This window comes from Sphaerodactylus townsendi, linkage group LG02 (assembly GCF_021028975.2).
Source record: "Sphaerodactylus townsendi isolate TG3544 linkage group LG02, MPM_Stown_v2.3, whole genome shotgun sequence".
In the NCBI taxonomy this organism is placed as follows: Eukaryota; Metazoa; Chordata; class Lepidosauria; order Squamata; family Sphaerodactylidae; genus Sphaerodactylus; species Sphaerodactylus townsendi.
The window spans coordinates 80116089-80135212 of NC_059426.1; the positions used below are offsets into that span (position 1 = coordinate 80116089).

A 19124-nucleotide genomic window follows, 5' to 3' on the forward strand; every position below is an offset into this window, starting at 1 on the left:
TAAAACATTTTAAATAGTAAAAAAGTACTGGATAAAATTATAACATATCTAAAACATAAAAATAAAGCTCATGAAAACACACACAAACAGGAGGGGCAAACAAGGAAATTCAAACAAAAAAAGGCTTTACCCACTGGCAGAAGACAACAATAGAGGACGACAGTTGAGTCTCCGTGGAAAGGGAGTTCCAAAATTTCTAGCCTCAGATAGTGGGGCACCAAAATCAGAGCCTCTGACTATGACTGTAGAGATCAAGTATGTTCATATGGAAGTTCGAAATCCTTTAGGTATACTGGCCTCAAGCTGTACAGGGCTGAAAGGGGGAAGGCAGAGAAGAAGGCAGAGGAGAGTGAAGCAGAGAAGGAGGCTGAGAAAGCGGCTGAAAGGTGGGAGGCGGAGAAGAAGGCAGAGGAGAGCAAAGCAGAGGCCAAGAAAGTGGCTGAAAGGGGAAGGCAGAGAAGAAGGCAGGAGACATCGAAGATGGGAGAGGGGAACGCACAATGTTAATTAAGTAGACCCCACTGAGACATAAGTCAGAGGGGCTTTTTCAGCACAAAAATGTGCTGAAAAAGTAGACTTATACGCGAGTATATAAGGTAATTGCATTCTCTTTTTTAGCTATTCTTTTGACTGGAGTGTTTTTCAAAGATTTCACTTGTGTTCTGTTCATTTAAGACATCATTTTGTGAGTTCACTCCTTGCCTGCAGAAGGCCCTTGCACTGTTTTTGGAGCATTTCAGAGTGTTTTTGAGATTTTATGGGCTTAATCTTCACAATATCAACTGCAGCGACCTAGAACAGCAGCATGAGGCTGTGAAGCTATGGAAGAACTGATTTTTCTGTACTAAGGGAAAAAAACAGAGAACAACAGAAAATGGCAATCAGGAATCATTTCAAGGCACGTGGTGGACAAAAACATTATTTGGGGAATGTAAAACGCTTAAAACATTTTAAGGGATTTCAAGCGGAAACAGCCTATGATAAACCCTATATATATATATATTAATGTCATAGGCTGTTTCTGCACCAGTCACCTAAGCATCAAACACTCTAGCTAAAACTGACAATGATTTTTTAAAAGATAAGATTAGGGGATTGACTTTATAGCAAATTATATAAACACACACGTATTTATGTATGTATTTATGTATCTATGTACAACAAATAGTAAACAAAAAATAATTAAGATCTGGCCACGTGATCTGGGCATAATTCTCCCTACTCCACAAATTTATCTCAACTAGGATTTCCAGCCAAGTTCTGGTAACTAGTAGGTGTTTTTGTTGGCAGGAACAAATCAATGCTCTGGATCAAACCCAGAAGAAATGTCAGTGCACTGTTGTGCCCCCTAGGACTCCCACCTAATATTCTATGGTTTTACCTCATAATTTTCCTCACTCTGTACAGGTCCCACCATTTTTTCTCCTGCTGCTGCACTAGGTGGCAGCAGGGAAGCCAAGGATAGAAAGCATCTGTACTTCCCAGCCCCCCATCAGAAACTTCTTCTGTACCTTTTCATTTTACTGTAGATTTGATTTCTAGATGTTTTGTTCTGGACTGGGGAATATAAGGTAAACACTGATTGCTCATGAATTGAAGTAAAGCCAGAATGACTCCTATATAAGTCATGTCCAAATATATATGCACGTAACTATTTGGCATGCCCTATAAGGAAACAGACATCAACAATTACTTTGGTGATTTTCCTGTTGTTGCAAAAATGAGACAACCAACAAAACAAAAAAGTATGCTTTGGCTTTTATTTCTTTTATGGAAATATTGTATACCCCACCATTTCAAAAAAGTTTATAATTCCAATTTTTTTTTAAAAAAAATGCAAAGTACAATAAAATACTATTCCCTAGTCAAATATCTGTTCTTTAAACCCAGTTAAAACCCCTTGCAATTAGCTATTTTGTAGCACTGGGGTGAGGTTGAGGTAGGTGGACAGGTAAACAAAGGGAGCTGGGGATGAATTATAACTGCAAGTATGTTATTCACTACCAAAATTGTTATGGGGAACTTAAAACCAAAATTCGGCAATTGAATTGTGAGGAAAAAGTTGTTACGCTTGAACCATATGTCCCCAGAGCAAGTGTAACTCCAGAGATCTCAGTACCTGGAATGCCATTACAGTTCCTGTCACCTTTCATCTGCTGCACCTTTTCTGAACAGCAAGCAACTCGAATTACAGAGTTGTTGAGAACAAGAAAACGGTAATATCTCTATTAAGTCCTTCAAGGCAAACAAATCAGGAAGAGGGGCTGCTTAGGGCAGCATGACCCTCTATATTGCTAACCACATTTGAAAGCAGCAGAGGGTACTCCAGGCTGGCTTTGCAACCTTTGACAGAAATACTGACATGACAGTACAAAAAGAGAAATTCTGTTAAGGAAAGAGAAAAGTTTGGGCAGTGCGTAAACACTAGTGACAAAATAATCGTGATCTCCTTGGCCTCTCCTTCACATTCCTCCTAGACTTGATCTTTGCTTAGTATTGATTGGCTGGCAGAATGTCACCAATGTCCTCACTAATGAGAGAGAAATGTGGGTGGCTATATCTGAGGAAAGCAGGAAGCCAGAATAACCTGAAAACGAAATGATCTTTTCCTGTTGCTTTGATCATTCAGCTCCCTGCCAAGAAGGATCCTGGATGGCAGGGGCACTGAGAGGAAGATTTGATGCTCATGCTGCTCTGGCATGTAAAGCAGAGGATATGGTTGTCTGCACTGAGGGGGGCTTGTGAAGTTTGTTGTCGTCCTCTTTGTCACACAGGGAGCCAGAGGTGATGATGGGCTGTCTGAGTACTGATAGCTTTTCTATCAACCTAGGGGCCTGCTTTTCAAATAGAGGGTTTTGCTTTCCTTTCTGTCCATGTATTTTTCTTTACTTTCATACTGTGTGGATCCCAAGTAATAAGAATCAATGAAAAGATTGATTGAAATATCACTGCCCCTCCCCTTCCCTCCCCCCCACACCATTGCTACATGGGCCTGTGTAATTAAAATGATGCAAATGTTTCTCGTATACAAGGAATGTGTCTGTGTTTGTACATGTGTTACGTGCATCTGTGAGCTTATTCAGTGAACTTGAGCCAGGTATGTTTGCACAGCAACTGTGGGTGATGCACTCAATGCTTGCAAGGAAGCTGCGTTCAGATAAGGGTGCAAGGCATCCTGTTGTACTGACTATCTCAAAGGGCAGGAAGAGATATGGTTCTAGGGGCACTGAAATACTGAAGAAGAACAGCAAGGCAAGGCTGTGGGCCCAGATTTCTGCACTGTTGAAGCCACTTACTGTGTAAGTGAAAACTGGCAAGTGATATGCCCTAGAAATAAACACTGCTACATATTTGCTGTCATAAAAATATCAATGAGGTCTTTATCTTTTCACCTAGAAATCACCTTATACCTGGCGTATAGCTACTGAAAAGAATAAGATGATTTTGCTTTTGAAGGAAGGGAGAAAATAACATTTAACCTAATAGTAAAATAAATGTATCCAAGATATAATCTAACCTGCAAAGTTTTTTTATTTTATTAATTTTATTTTATATTCACATTTATTCCCTGCCCTTCCCAGCTGGACTCAGGGTGGCAAACAACAATAAAATTACGAATTAAAACAGCTATAGCCAACAAACATTAAAACCATTAAAATAACTGATAGAAGGCACTTAAAAACCCAACCACCCCAACCACACCCATGGAGGGCTGGTGATGATGATAGTCAGGCCTCAATGGGAATGCCTGATGGATAAGCTCTATCTTACAGACCCTGGGAACTCCTTCAGTCCCGCAGGGCCCGGATCTCATTAGGGAGCTTATTCCACCAGAAGCCAGCCAGAACTCTTTTGGGCCAGGGATCTCCAGTAGGTTTCCCTCTGATGAGTGGAGGGACCTAGTGGGGCAATACAGGGAGAGGCAGTCCCATAGGTATGCAGGTCTTGGTCCTCCTCCTGAATGTGTTTATCTACACTGTAGGCAAGCAACAGTAATTATGAGACCAGCATGAACAGAATAGTTTTTCAAGCTGTTTTCCTTGTTTCTACATTTCCAGTGCTTCTTTATTTACATAACATACATACTGCTTTTTAATCTCTCCCAGAAGGACTAAGACAGCTACAATTTCATTAAAAACATGTCAACAATAATTAAGACCAAACACCTGAATCCAGTCAATTTTCCTCTAAAACCCATTTGCTCTAGAAAACTCGGAGGAAACAAGAAAACCCCAACCCATTGGAAATGGTTGACTTTCATACAATCCAAAATAAATTTACACCCTTCAAAGCCTATTGAAATCAGCAGGCTTAAATGTGACTTTCTTTGAGTGCACTGCTAGGTGATTATTTCATTTATTTATTTTAAACATTTGTGCTGCATTTCCATTCAATTTAGGGTTCTCAAGATGTCAAATATTAAAACATTTTAAATAGTAAAAAGCATTTTGGATAAAATTATAAAATATCTAAAACATTTAAATAAAGCTCATGAACACACACAAACAGGGAGGGCAAACAAGGAAATTCCAAACAAAAAAAAGTCTTCACCCACTTGCAGAAGACAACAACAGAGGGAGACAGTTGAGTCTCCGTGGAAAGGGAGTTCCAAAATTTCTAGCCTCAGATAGTGGGGCACCAAAATCAGAGCCTCTGACTATGACTGTAGAGATCAAGTATGTTCATATGGAAGTTCGAAATCCTTTAGGTATACTGGCCTCAAGCTGTACAGGGCTTTAAAAGTCTATAGTAGTACTGGAAATTGGGTCTGAAAGCAAATTGGAAGCCAGAGTGAGGCTGGAGTGATATGGTCTGCACTACTCACTCCAGTCACGATTCTGACCACAGCATTCCATACTAGCTGTATTTCTTGAACAATCTTCGAGGATAGTGCCATGTAGAATTCATTGCAGTGATTTAATCTACACGTTGTTTGGGAATGCACCACAGTAGCAAGGTTTATCCCCTCCCCAGGAAGGGCTGCAACTGCCTCACCAGCCAAAGCTCATGAAAGGCGCCCCAGTCACTGCTGCAACCTGTTTATCCAACAGAAGGCCCCAGTCCAAAAACACCCTGAAGCTGCAAACCTGCTCAGGAGCCAGACTGAAATAAATTCAGACAATCTGCTTCATTTAGGAATCCCTGAAGTTGCCAACCATTCATTCAATCTGGGCACTTGTAATATATATCAGCTATTATTTTATGGTGCCAGTCTGGACAAATATTGGATTTGTGATGCTTTAGTCTAGGAAGCATATTGATGAAGTTCATTTACATAGTCATACTACTGAATCTTAAATCTTTTGGGACCTTCCACCAAGAGTTGCACCTACCATCTACCTACTACTGAGCTGTAGCCTGACTATCTGGGACTTATGGCCCTGGTTCTCCAGATAGCGAATGGCTGCTTCAGGCCATGACATTCCTCTTGTGGCCAACTGAGTAGTATTTCATCCACCTTCTACTATTACCAGTGCCAGTGTGGGCTGTTGCTCATCTCTTCTTTTCTCACCTGGCTCAATAAAGGTGTGTGAGAGAGTAAAGTGCTGTCAAGTTACAGGTGTGCGAGTGAGAATAAAGTTACAAGGCCAGTGAACAGAGTTTACAAGTGCCTTCCTCTGTATAGTGTTCCTTTTTCATTTTTCTAACTTTATAGTAAAGAAAGATTAGTTTTCATACTCAGTGAGAGTCCAAAGACTTTTGAAGGCGGTAATGGGCACATAGGTAACCAGAGGGTACAATTTATTGGGAAAATCTTAATCTTTGTTGCATTTTCTGGATAAATGGACGCGGTAAGAAACATTCCTTATTCCTTTCACTCAGACCTCCCTGTTTAAGTGGAGATCAATACATCAGGTTCCACCCCCACCTCAACTGCAACTTTATGGATTTCCTTGAGAGCCCATAGAACCTGCTTTTTGAAGCCCATGCCATGGATTCGCTTATGAAAGCTGATAGTATATTCCTACGTGACTAGCTCATTGATGGCAGATTACCCTTTCTTCTTTTTACCACTTTTTTTTTGGGGGGGGGGGGGCATTTTTCTAGCGGCCAGATCAGAAAGGCACATCTGCAGAATCTTCCTTGGTGGTCTCCCTTCCAAGTGCCAACCCTTCTTAGCTTCTAAGAAGTGATAAAATCAAGCTATACTATACCATTCCACATCCCCCAATAAAGGTGTTATTCCTTAATATATTGCTGTTTGGGGCTGCCTTCTGCAGTTGACTGTCAATAAAGTTAGTTCTAGCTCCTGTTATCTGAGCATCTCATTAATGTATCTCAGTATTGAGTTTAACACCAGGTCAGATATTAGAAAGAGGTGATTAGAGTAATTGCTAAGGAATCTGCAAGAGTATAGATGCACAATGTATTCTTAAAGTACATTTGATTAGAAAGGTTCCCCCACCCTCTTTCTGGAAGGCAGCTTACTACTTTGTCAACTAGTTTCTTCCACATCTTTACAAATAGCTCATTGAGCTTAAACCCAGGCTGTGCAGCTGCTGGAAAAGACAAACAAGTGTGGGTAAGTCTGCCAGTTATAAGTCAAGTATGTTGAAACCCCCCCACAGAAGAGTAGTAAGGCTAGGTCAGGCTGGCCTCATCAATCACAGAAGTATTCTTGGAACAAGTTCAGCTAAGGCCTCTCCTACCACCTTGGTAGAAGAAAAGGGCAGAGTTGACTTTTTGACTATGTATGTGCTGTCCTTCGATATTTCTCAGAGGCCCCAGATAATGGCTTGTGATGGTGCTGTTCATCTTGAACAATGTCATTGATCCTCCTGAATATCGTGGAGTTTTGGTTTGGTTTTGGGGTTTTTTCAGTAGCTAGTACATACTTCCTTCAATGGATGAAAAGGAGCTTGACTGTGGGTGTGGGTGGTGCTTTTTGTCAGTATCATGCTGAGATCTTTTAAACATGTGACTGATGACTGAGATTGTGACTGTTGCAGATCACCTATTACCGTGGTGGTGAACCTTTGGCACTCCAGATGTTTTGGGCTACAATTCCCATCAGCCCCTGCCAGCATGGTCAATGGCAGGGGCTGATGGGAATTGTAGTCCATAACATCTGGAGTGCCAAAGGTTCGCCACCACTGACCTATTACATAGTATCTATGAACATTGACAGCCCCACTCACATGTTAAAAAAACAGCAAATTCAAACTGATTTTTAAAAATGGTTTATTATTATAAAATGGCTGTTTTAGGCAATGAATCCCTATCCTTTTGGCTGAACTTTGTGAGACTGTTGACTTTTCATTATCATTATGTCCTTTAATAGTAAAATTGCTGGCCCCATGTGACCATCAAAACAGCCAACAAGTCTCTGTGCAGCTGGGGAAACCCAGGCATGCATCAAAAATGATGAGCGATGCGTGTGCTGCTCATTCTGCCTTGGAATCTTGACAGCATGACAGCAGGTGAGTGAAGTGTTGTTTGGGCAAAGCTGTGTGAGTCAAGATTCCTACAGGGATGTTGAGATAAAACTTGGAATTCATGAACCGTACTGTAGGCAACCCCCCCCCCCTCTTCTACACACATACCATGGTCTCTTAGTTGAAAGAAGATTAAATGATTTGAAGTAATTCGCTTATAATTATTGTCCTTCCACTGCCTTTTTCCAGGTCTGGGCAAAAGACAGCTTCTCACCTTCCTTACTACCATTCAAGGAAATATGTTTGTATGAATGTGTGTGTGATAGAGAAAGGAATGGAAACAATAATGCTATGTTTCCATCAGTTTATGGAACATAAATCCAGCTATCCTGAGCTAAAACTATTGCAAATGCTAAGAATGGATGTGAAAGAATACAGATGGTTCATGCCAAAGATAGGCATGCATTTGCCTCTTAGAAACCATCGGTTGGGCTGGTGTATTCTGCTATGAGTCAGGGAAAGAGAAAGGGCCTCTCACCAGCAGCCATCCCTGCGAAATGAACTTAAAGCCAAAGGGAACAGTTCCCCCTCTGGCAAAAAAAAAGAAAAGAACAGAGGGTGGGACCTAAGTGAAGCTTTTACATCACTCCTGACAAAGACATTGTTGCCCTTGCGTTGGTTTCTGTCATTAACAGAGTCAGTGAAGCATCATACTAGCTAATCAGCTCATTGCTTAGACCCTAAAAACCTCTAATCATCACCTTCAGGGTCACAAACTAAGTGATATGTCTTTGCAGACATGTTGCAGTTGTTTCTCACCACTCTGTCCATTGTGTCAGCCACCACCAGGACAAAAGTCTGTTGCAGGAAAAGGGAACTTGACAGAAATCTGGTGTCCTGGGTACATGTGGCAGATGAATGTATCTCTTTAATTTTATGCAAATGCCACTCCACGATTCCTGTTTACTGTAGGTTCCCAGAGTCAGTCTTTCTAACTTGGCAGTTTAAGGCTTGGCCAACTCTGTAATAATTGTATTTCCATTAAAATAGTCAGCCCTGCAGGACTCTTGCCCTTCTTGATTTGGAGCCAGACAGCAATCTGCTGGTTTTCTAGAGCAAGGAGGTGTAAAAGTGATACTAAATTACAGGTGATACTAAAAGTGATACTAAATTGTACAATATTGTACCCTATATTTAAGGTCTATGGCGTTTTATTTCAACTGACTAGTATTCCAGATTTGCTGATGATATGGATTGCTACTGTGTTTTCCCATCTGATCCAGTGACAGAATTACTTGAGGCTATGTCCCACTTATTTTGCACTTGGTGTTTCCCTGAAAATAAGAAATCATGTTCTTAGTCATACACTTTCTGCTGCAGAGATAATTGAGGAATCATGTCTGCACATTCAGTTTTAGATGGAACTACTACACAGTACCACTGTAATGTTTCCATAGGATGGGAAAAGTTATATGTTGTTTGGGCAAAGCTGTATGAGTCAAGATTCCTACAAAGATGTTGTGATAAAAATACAGCAGCACTGTATCAATTTCCACTGCAATCTGGATAGAGATTTTGTCATTATCCCTGGCTTTCAGTGTTTAATTCAGTTACACAGAGTGGCAATAATAAATACAGACAGGCATTTCATTTGAGAGTAGTGAAGACAAAGGCAGGTGAAATTTATTATCCTTGTGTTGTTCTTGCCATTTTAGCTGAGGTCTGATTTCCCCTGTTTCTAGGCAGTACAATACAAAGCTGATAACTGTTGCAATTTTACCAAATATCTCATGTCATCATTGGGGAATATAAGTCATAGAGCAATCACTGCCTTGTCGAAGGTCACAAAGAAAGCAGAGGTCAATTTCTGGATGGAAATGCTGTCTCGAAAAGCTCTAATTTCTAGACATGTTTGAAAAATGCATTTTTAGACCCAGATTGTACAACACTGAAGATGTTTCCATACTTGAAACTTAAATATAATTTTTGCTTAACTCAATCCATATATTGTATACCTAGCTAAAAATATACATAACTACAAGCATAAAAGCCAGTTCCCCATATTTAATCTCATTTTGGTGAGACTGAGGCCGATTTTGCACATTGAAATTGCTCCAGTAAGAGACTTTAGAAGTAAAAGGTTTAAAATAAAAAAAAGGATTTATTAAGCTGCAGCTCTAACCAAGGCAAAAGTGGAGCATATAGCTGAGGCACTTAGTTTTGTAATGGTTCATACATCAATCAATAATACATCATCAATACATCACTGGTTACATCACTTGGATCCCTCCCGTTACATATCCATACAGGCTAGGTCTATATTATACAAAAACATGTGTTCCATATACTAAAAGAGGTAGACTTTTCACACCTTGATGGAGAGTCTAATATGATAATGAGCAATCCTGAGCATCCAGGGTCAACCCATCACCCCAAAAGAATAAAAGCCAATTATTGAAGGCCAGGCTGGTACCATAAAACAATAAACAATTCTCACTGTTCTACTCTTATCGTAGCGAGAAGTGAGGAGGTATTATCCATATCTGGGGTTGGAGATTCAGAGTGAGATAGGGGTGTGTTTTTATTTTATTGTTTTAATCACTGCTATGTTGTTTTAATTAATGTGTAATTAATTTTTTGAGAGTTGGGGGGAAAAAGTCATGGGATGTCCTGCCCCAACTCCCTATGGATGCTTCATTCAGATGTTGCAGAAATCATGATTAGTCTATCAGACTTATGTCACAGTTTGTTTGCTGGTTTGTCTGCTGGTTCTTTCCTTTCCTGCCTCCAGGTAGAATCCCTGGAGATTATCTCAAATTCTCTTGTATTGCTAGGCCTCTGGCAAAGCTTAAGTATGCAGCCTGCTTGTTGCTGATCATCTGTAAATATGGTGTGTGGGAGGAATGAATGTTAGTGTCAGCCAAAGCACCTCCTTTTCCACAAGATCATCAGTCTCCCTCCCCCTTACATCTAATTTTTTCACTGAATTCTGAAGTTTGTCAACTCTGAAGCCAAATCAACATTTCACAGTCTTCGCTCCATGTATCTGTAGTTAATCACCATGCACTATCCCCATTTTTATCTAGCTACTTCACTGCATTCTCCAAACCAAACTCTGAAACAAAGGCTGTTTCTGCATGGCACAATTATACCAGGTCTAATTTATCCCTGTTTCTTCTTCCCACACTTCTTCCCAAGAGCTGAGTTAGGACTGGGAGGAAGTTTGCTTTGCACAGCCCAGGACTTTTGTATTTACTTTAGAAGCATATCTGAGCATGCCCAGTGTCCCAAATTCTGATTGGCTGTTGCTTTTGAGTGGCAGCTGCAAACACCTCTGAGCGTGCCCAGTGCCCCGCATTCTGAAATGTTCTTGGCTTTTTGTGTTGCTATCATACACGAACAGGGGTGCCCCTTTGCAAGACCTGATTGAGCAGAAACTGGGTTAAACTAAAGGAAGGAGGAAACCACCGATAATGACCTTGTTAGGAGGGTACATCTTGGCAATGACTGTATCTTCTCCTGCCTGGTCTTGTGTTGTCTTCTATCCTCTGACAACTGGTGTGGGAAGGGTGGCTTACCAAGCACTAAATTCGGTCCAGGTCTCAACATCATTGATTTTATGCCTGGTATGAACCCAGCTGGTCAACTTGGAAGAGCTGAAGGGGAGGGGCCCAAAGTGGGAATCCTCAGCAATCCTGTTCCAATGCTGACTAGGCCTGATGGGTTCAGCACAATCTGAGAAGAAAGCATTTTCATCAGCCTGGTATACTCTGTCTCAGAGAAAGGTGGCAGGGGATGTGTGAATCAAACCACTACATCTTCCTGTGTTGAAATGCTCTGTAGAATCCTAGTGCCTGTCTCCCCCACCTCCTGATTCTCTTTTTAACATGAAAGACTCTTGTTGAAGCACTGCCTTTGTCAAAGCTTTTATTCTCTGTACTGTTAAATGTAGACCTCCGATAAAAGAGCATTTATATTGCTCTGGATGGCTATTAGCATGACTTGCCTTTTTGCAAAGTTGCATCTGGCGGGCACAACTTTACAAAAAGGCAAATCTTGCTAATAGCCATCCAGAGCAATACAAATGCTCTTTTATCAAATGTCTGTGTTCAACAATGCAGAGAATAAATGTTTTGATGAAGGTGGCGCTTCATTAAGATTCTTTAATGCTAAAAAGAGAATCCGCATTACTTTAAAATGTGGTCGTGCTCTGCTGCAACTTCTGCCACAGCATTCACAACTGTATTCTCAACTTTCCCTGAGACAGAAAATTTGTCCGTGGGGAACGTACCAGAGTATTGTAAACTTTTCAGAAAGGCGGTGACAGCAGAGTCAAATACTGCTCTTTGGTGTGCTCTGCCTTCTCTGTGCACCTTGTGGCAGCAGACAGAACCACACTATGGAATTAAAGCAATGCATTCTATGACTACAACATGACACTGCTTTGGGAGCCCTGCAACTCAATTGAGCCCCCAGCACTTTCTTCCTTCCCTCCTGCTCCCCTGCTCTAGACAGCCCTGGGTCTTGCTGGTCATTTGCGTACTACCTTCTTCTTATGAGCCCCCTACTATCTATACATGTTTCTTCTGGTTCTATACATGTGTAATTATTAGTATTCCTATGGTTTTAATGTGTAAAGCCCCCTCATGTTATTTTAAAGAGCATCTTAGAAACAAGTAAATATTTCTTCCGGCAATTGAAAGTAAATCTGAAAATACTGTAAGTAAATCCTTTGTCTGAGTACGTCTTTCAGCCATAAATTTCTGCTTTTCCATACCTGTTCATCTTAGGCTTTTGGACATAGACTAAGAAGTACCCTGAGAGAAGTACCCCGGCATCACATCACTCAGTTAGACTGGACATGCTGCCACAACCGTCAACAGCAGGGGTTTTTCAAAAGCAATGAATCTTCAACGTGCAGAGGGCCTTGCTAGACTAAAAGGCAAATCCTTGATTTTCTTCTTAGAGCAAACGTAGTGGCAATCCACTGTCACTGATGTGATGAGCCTTCTCCACTTAATGTGTGGGGTGGGGACTAGCCCTGCTGCCAAAGAGATGGCCTGTTTGCTTTTAGAAAGTCAGGAGTGTTGTATGTCTTGTTACTGGAGAAGCAAAATGCTCAGCCTCCAAAGACCTATGCACACACTCACAAGCACACCTGCAGATCAGAAAAGAAAAGTTCTTAACATGATGGGGAATTAGAGTAGCCTTGCTGATGATCAGCACTGTTTTCATTTGAAAGAACTGGATGAGTGTTGCTTACTTCAGTGGTTCAACAAAATAGCATTCAGTGTTTAGAACAGTGGTGGTGAACCTATGGCATGGGTGCCAGAGGTGGCCCTCAGAGCCCTCTTTGTGGGCACGCACCATCGCCCTAGTTTGAGCACTCGGCAATGGCATAGTGTCAAGGGGGTGAGGGGTGCATAACGTACTGGGTGTATGACCCTGCGGGGGCATGGCAAGGACATTCCAGGGGTGTGATGGGTGTTTTGGGGTGTTTTAGGGCAGGGCAGGGGCAGGCAGGGGTGCAGGGCGCACACGTGCCCAGGACACAGTTTTCCCTTGCTCCGCCCCGGCACTCAGTCTCTAAAAGGTTCGCCATCACTGGTCTAGAAAGTTTATTTTTAAAAGAGCAAAAGACCATTCAGTAGTGTGTGGTTGCAGGAGGACTGCCTAAAGCACTAGCCAATCACTATTTTTTGGTTTTGCTGAAGGTAGACTCACCTTGTCTTAGTTGTTGTTTGCAATGTGTGGATGATGAGCAAGGGGGAATCTGGTCAACCAGTTAGAAACAAAAACATAGAGCTGGAAAGGACTTCAAGGGACACTTAGTCCGACCCCCTACATAATGCCGGTAATTCACAACTACTCCCTGCTCCCACTCCCCTAGTCACCCCTACTCTATGCCTAGAAGAAGGCACAAAATCTCCAGGATCCCTGGCAAGTCTGGCCTGGAGGACAATTCCTTCCTGACCCCAAACTGGTGATTGACATTACCCTGGGCATGAGAGCTGAGCTCTGATTCATCCCTTCCTGCCCTCTCTCGCGCGATCTGCCAAAGTTCACAAGTTAGCATTGCTGTTAGATGGCTATCTAGCCTCTGCTTAAAATGTGCAAGAAAGGAGAGCCCACCACCTCCCAAAGAAATCTGTTCTAGATGGTTCTATAGGGATGCCAGCCTACAGTTGGGACCTAGGAATCCAATTGAATGTCAGCTCATCTCCAGTTCCTCTGGAGAAAATGAATACTTTGGAGAGTGGACTCTATGGCTTTGTACTCTACTGAGGTCCTGTCCTCCCCAAGCTCCATCCCTAAATATCTAGGAATTTCCCAACCTGGATTCGGCAATCCTACCATCTCCCCGCACTTCCCCACTAGAAGCCATGGGGGATCTGGCAACTCTATTGTTCTATAATTATTGTTCAATGTTCCCATGCAGATGTTTTGTTTGTACATAAAATGGTGTGTAAGAATGATATGTATGCTACCTCCATTGCATATAGAATGAACCAGAGTTTGTGAGCATATATTTATATGTGGATATTTTCAGTTCTTGTAACCCTTCTGCTAAAAAAGGAGTAGCATTTTGCATAAGCACTTGTATACATACATTTTGTATATTAAAAATTTTGCTCATTAGTCTCATTAAAATTGTTTGCTCATAGAATGAGAAAGTGCCAATGACCACAGCTCATTTGCCTTCTCCTGCTATGAATATAGACTGGAGCCATGTGTAAACTAGCTGTGATATTTGATCTTCCTGACTCTCCCATTAGGCCTAGCACAGGGGTCTGCAACCTGCTGGCAGGGGCTGATGGGAATTGTAATCCATGAACATCTGGAGAGGCGCAGGTTGCAGACCCCTGGCCTAGCATGTATGTTGGCTATGATGTTGCATCTGAAGGTGCAGAATTCTAGTTCAAACCTCTGCTCAGCCTTAGGTGACTTAGGTGACTTAGCCTTAGGTGACTTAGGTGACTGCTCAGACTTAGGTCACCATTTCTCAGCATAACCTAATTCAAAAGGATAAAGTGGGATGATCCCATGCATGCTGCCTGAACAAAATAGAAATATGACAGATAAATAGTGATTTTATAGATTATGATTTCTCCACAAACTCTTTTGATCCATCCCATTGGTCTACTGAAATAACATTGTGACTGCAAGAGTTAGACGCATAGGCCCAAATCTCTCCCATAGTGCCTGGGACAGGCATTCAGATAAGTTCAGTGTACTGAATATCAAATTTGTTCAAAACTGAACTCAAAAAAGCTAGCAGAATCTAGGAAGGCAGTTAAGCAGTAGGACAAACAGCACACAGTCACATCTTCCCTGAACTGATATGACCTTGGAGAATAGGTAGAATGAATGCAAAAAGGCTGAGCTGCCACGGAATATTAGAAAGGTATTGCATCTTGACAGCAACCCGTCACTTTTATTTTGGCAAACTATACTGCAATTGAGCTGCTCCTTTTTCTATGGAGCTGACTCCCGAGGCAGATGGGGAAATTGGTTCTAGGAACAATTCTGAATATGAAGTAGGTTTTTAAAGCAAATCCAATCTTGGGCTTTTCCACATGGTTTTTTTCCCTATGGTTCTGGCCCCATACTGCTTTGGCTTATCTCCTGATCTCTGCACGTATTTTGTGCCTTTAGTTTTAGTGGGTTTTTTGTGTGTTTTTTCTTAGTTTTTCCCCCTAATTCTTTTAACATCACTTTCCCTTGAACTTTTTCAGGAAGCCAATTTTGAGTCATCTTTTTCCTTACATATATTGTCAGTTTTCTTTATCTCAAGCTCACCCACTTCCAACCTACTTTTCAATGTTAGGATTGTTGTCATTCTCAAACCACCCCTTCTCCTCCCACCTACTCTGAAAACAAGTGGTTTTATTTTTATTTTTTAAAATGGAAATATGGCAGATATCAAAATAATATACATATTGGTATTTCAAAATAATGTTCAGGGCTTCTCAGAGTCCCCTACCCCTCCTCCAAAAGACCTGATCCAAACCAAATATCATAACAAAACAAATCACTTTGCTGGGTGTTACCACATATTTATAATAATGAAGGGATCTGCATATTCAACTATCTGTCCATATTTATAATAATGAAGGAATCTGCATATTCAACTATCTGTCCATTTGTGGCAGGCATAATCCATTAGAAAATAAAACTATGAATCTCAAAATTGACCACAATTTTCAGGATGATCATGGACTTCCCTGGCTAACATTCAAAGAATCAGAATATCCTGGTCCAGGTTATCCCCAGACACACACCCCACGCTATTTGCAAAGGAAGCTAAGCTAAGTTCTAATGTCTGTTCCTGGTTTATTACAACTAAGGCAAATTAGCATTCTATTATCATTCATGTAAAGGGGGGTGGGAGTGTTCTTTTACTGCTTCGATAGAAAATGAAAAAGTATTAACTTCCCCCTTCTTTTTCTAATCTCGAATCAAGATGGTGCCCGCAGCGGAGCTCGACAGCGGGAGCTCCGCTAAAACAAATTTTTAAACCTTTAACCTCCTCCTCCGGAGTCAGCTTGAGAGAGCGTTTTCTACCCGCTTTTGGTAAAAAGTGACTGTCTGAAACTGCTTGTTGGCTGGGGCGGCGACTGTTGCCGGGACAGGACGGGGCCGGGAAACGACCGGCAGGCTGGTGGACAAGGCGTGAGTTGGGGGGGCGGCGGCGGCGGCGGCATGAGTGGTTCAGCGATCCCTCCTGCCGCTTGCCTGTCTTACTCCGCTCGTTCCCAGTGCCTTCTCTGCCGTGGCTGCGTTCTCTGTGCCTCCCTTACTGTGGCTCCGCACCTCCCCCGCTATGGCTGCATTGACTCGCCTTGTGGTGCTGGCCCCTTCCGCACCGACGGATTGGTGACTGCGCCCAGGGTGACCGGGAGACGAGGACATCGGGGGCCGGGGGCCGGGACTCCCTTCGTTCTTCTGGCTCGGGCTTGGGCTGTATCGGGATCGCAGCGGTTCCATCGGGCCCTCTGCAGCAGTGAAAATCTGGGCGCGGAGACTGCATTGGTGTTCACAGTGGGAGGCAGCAGATGCAAAAAACCTGGTGCTTCCTCTGATACAACAAGCCCTGATCTTTGTCTCGAGACGGCAGTGGCGGTGGCAGCAACAGCAGCATATGCACTTTGTGAGCAGTTGGGAGTGACTTCGGAGGGAAGCCAGGAGGCTGGCTATTTTCAGCCGGTTTCCCTGAGTTTCTCTGTGGACACAACTGTTCTATCTGGCTGGGGCGTGCCGACCGTGAGAGGGCTGGGCATGTCACGCTTTCAGGAGCAAGCCCAGAATACAGAGCACCTCGTTTGGGACCTAAGCGGAGTGGCTGGTGGCAGGAGCCCCCCGATTGTTGCTCTGTTCTGTTGGCCCCTCCGGATCTCCCCCAATTTGGATGATCACATGCGAGCCGGGGGCGTGGGTGGTGTGAGTCCCACGCCTGCTGTTCATGTAACAGCTGTGTTATTTCTCTTAACGGGAACTGACGGACAGTCACTGCCTGTTCCAGCAAGGAGCGCGAGAATCTGGTGGCAGCAGTTTCTCCTTGCCATAATGATTCATCCTAGCCCTCTATACTTTGGTCCTCTATGCCTGACTTTGGATTATAGTTCTATGACTTAGGGGATAGTAGTGAGATAGGTAGCTAGTTGTTATAGGCTATATTATATTAGTGTCAGGTTTTATATTGTATTAGTTTAGGTTTTGAGGGTAGCTAGATTAGTTATTTATGTGTTTATGTGTTTGGAGGTAATTAGATCTTTCCCAGCCATTGTAGATCAGGTTAGTATTAATTTAGTATTTATTATTGTCATTAGCAAGGCTGGTCCCACTTTGTGGGGACATTAGCTTGAGTTGTTGAGTATGAGGGTTGAGTGAAGTGATGGGGGCGCCGGTCCTGGGGCTGGGAATCCCAGTGGTGATAGGGCGGGGTAAATATAGCGGTAGGCGGTGGCCTGTTGATAGAAGGCGGACGAGATACGGATATGCTCGTTCACCTTCTGACCTCCGACCTATCTCGAGGAACGAGGATGGTAGGGTTCAGGAACACTCTGCTTCGTCCCTGGTGTTGATCAATGCCAGGTCCATCAATAATAAGACCGCCATACTCAGAGATTTTCTCGGGGTTCAGCAGGTGGACCTGGCTTGATGTCACGGGAAACCTGGAGATGCGTGAGAGGCCGAGACCCGTTGCCTTAGGCGAGGTGGCGCCACCAGGTTCAGCGATACTCCACCAGTCCGCGAACCCGGGGCGAGGTGGGTGGAGCCCGCGTATTCATCGGTGATTCTATTCCCTTCAGGGCTGCCCCAGTCCAAGAGATTCCCGGCATGGATTGTGTCGGTCTTGAGTGAATTTGGCCGTGGAGAGGTTGAAACATTTCTTCTGGTGTACTGCGATTAGCTAAGCGGCGCCGGGGAGACAACCTGCCACGCCTGCTGGAGGTGGTGGCAGACTGGGCGTTGCGGTTCCCTAGACTTATTGTCTTGGGCGACTTCAATGTCCATGTCGGCGCCCGCCTCGTCAATGCAGTGGCGCAATGAGACCCACAGGTGTCATCCATGGCGGCGCTGGGCCTCTCCGCCTGTAAATTCTGGCCCCACTCCGCGAAGCCGGTATAGGCTGGACCTAGTCTTTGGGTTGGGGATTGATGTGGTCGTATCACTCTCTGTCGACGAAGTGCCATGGTCCGACCATTACGCCCTGAAGGGTCGAATTGGACCTGCGCAATACGCCCGTCTAATGACAGACGGGCCAATTTATGCCCGCCATGAGAACTTATGGATCCACTTGGTTTCCTATGAATTCTCTGTGGGACCCTGGGCACTGCCGGCACACTTTCGATGAGCAGGTGGAGGACTGGAACTCCCGGCTCTCCGATGCCATCGAGGGTTATTTGCTGGCGTCCTCTATCCCGTTCCAGGCGAGCTCCATTGGTATACGGAGGAGCTTCACGCCAGATGAAAGCGAAGCTTAGGCGACCAGAAGCGAGTATGGAGGAAATCTCGTGGCGGAGCTACTTGTAACATCTCATAGGATGTTTATGAAAGCCTATGAGATGGCGACGAAGGAGGCGAAGAGAGTATTCTTCTCCTCCTCTCTCGCATCTGCTAGCTCATGCCCAGCACAATTATTTCGTATAATTCAGTCTTTAACCTCTTTATCGGAAGGTTCTACAAACTATCAATTGGCTGGCTGGCTAGAGGCATTTATGAGCTTTTTCGCAGACAAAGTCACGTCGCTCCGCCATGACCTTCCTCCTACATTGACTACAATGAGTGAGCTGGAGGCTCCCTTACCCCGTCTTCCTAGCCCTTGTTTGGCCCAGTTCTCCCTGCTCTCCGAAAGAGCCGCGGTTGACCGGGGAGCCCTGGCTGCTGTTAGACCTACTACTTGTCCTCTGGATCCGTGCCCCTCCTGGCTTATTAAAACCTGCGAGGCGTAGATTCTGACCCCATCTGTTGAATATCATCAATAGCTCCCTTGAGCAAGGAGTTTTTTTCGGATGGGTTGAAGGAGGCGATGGTCCGCCCACTCTTGAAAAGACCATCGGTAGATCCGGGGGATCTGGCCAATTACCGCCCCGTCCTGAATCTTTCGTTTCTGGGGACGGTAATTGAGAGAGTGGTGTTAGAGCAACTTCAGGGTTTTTTCCTGGATGACTATCGGCATTTCAGCCCCTTCCAGTCCGGCTTCACGTTGCTGGGCATGGGGCGGAGACAGCTCTTCTGCCCGTC

At 43.6% G+C, this 19124-nt stretch overlaps 1 protein-coding gene and 1 pseudogene across 17 annotated transcripts in view; one reads left to right on the forward strand and one right to left on the reverse strand.

Moving 5' to 3' along the window:
- BRSK2 (BR serine/threonine kinase 2) overlaps positions 1-19124 on the forward strand; it is a 490293-nt gene that overhangs the window by 316598 nt on the left and 154571 nt on the right. The window lies entirely within an intron of this gene.
- On the reverse strand, positions 5667-6040 carry LOC125425814 (annotated as a pseudogene).